The 1,057-nt window shown below is 40.0% G+C and overlaps 1 pseudogene; it reads left to right on the top strand.

Annotated features, from left to right (window-relative positions):
- The first annotated feature begins 247 nt into the window (after positions 1-247).
- Positions 248-674, top strand: LOC104876637 (annotated as a pseudogene).
- The last annotated feature ends 383 nt before the right edge of the window (positions 675-1,057 follow it).

Raw genomic sequence — 1,057 nt, 5'->3', positions numbered from 1 at the left:
ATCTATCTATCCCCTAATTCAAGTGTAATAATGTATCACATACACTGATAAAAACGGAAACAGCTTTTCTTTCCCCCCTCCAGTTCTTCTCTGGTTGCAGCATGCTCACTCTGAGCTTAGGGCTCCGGCTGAGCTAGTGGCCCTGTCATCCTTCAGCCACCATCATGATTATCCTAACCTTGTTAGCTGCAATGAGATGTTCTCTCACATTTACAAGGTCTTGGAGATTGCGGAGGGGCTGTGCCTGTAGGCCGGGGGCAAGATGGTCAGTAGAACAGAGGATAATACTGATGACTTGCTCATCAGTGGAAATGTGTCTGCTGAAAACCTGGAGGGTGAAGGTACCAGAAGCACAGTAGTCACTGGTATTGATATTGTCATGAACCATCACTTGCAGTAAACCAGCTTCACAAAAGAAGCCTACAAGAAGTACATCAAAGATTATATGAAATCAAAGGCAAACTTGAAGAACAAAACCAGAAAGAGTAAAACTTTTTATGATGGGGGCTGCAGAACAAATCAAGCACATCCTTGCTAATTTCAAAAATGATCAGTTCTTTATTGGTGCAAACATGAACACAGATGGCATGGTTTCTCTCCTGGACTATTGTGAGGATGGTGTGGTCCCATTTATTATTTTCTTTAAGGATGGTTTAGAAATGGAAAAGTGTTAGCGGATTTGGCAGTTACCTTGGATCTAGCACTTGTCATAATGGCTGTTGCTTGTCATCCACACAACACTGGGATTTTCGATAAATGGGACTGATGTCATCTTGAATGCTTCATTTATTTTGACCTTGATTTATCTGCATTGGGAGCATTGTTTTTTAGGGGAAAAAACAAACAAAACATGTCATGTAGGTTGTCTAAAAATAAAGTGCATTTAAACTCATTTGAGAGAATGCCTTAGTTTAATACATGTATAAACTAAATCCATTGGAGTATTCGTGGAGAAGATAGAGGCTGATCACAGACCACTGCTAGAATGCATAAAAGTGTTTTCAGATAACTTCAGTAGTGGAAAATACTGGACTGGAGTATAAGACAAGAATCAAAG

Source organism: Fukomys damarensis, unplaced genomic scaffold, assembly GCF_012274545.1.
Source record: "Fukomys damarensis isolate Sample0158 unplaced genomic scaffold, DMR_v1.0_HiC HiC_scaffold_39, whole genome shotgun sequence".
Taxonomy (NCBI): Eukaryota; Metazoa; Chordata; class Mammalia; order Rodentia; family Bathyergidae; genus Fukomys; species Fukomys damarensis.
This window is presented reverse-complemented; position numbering and strand designations above follow the sequence as displayed.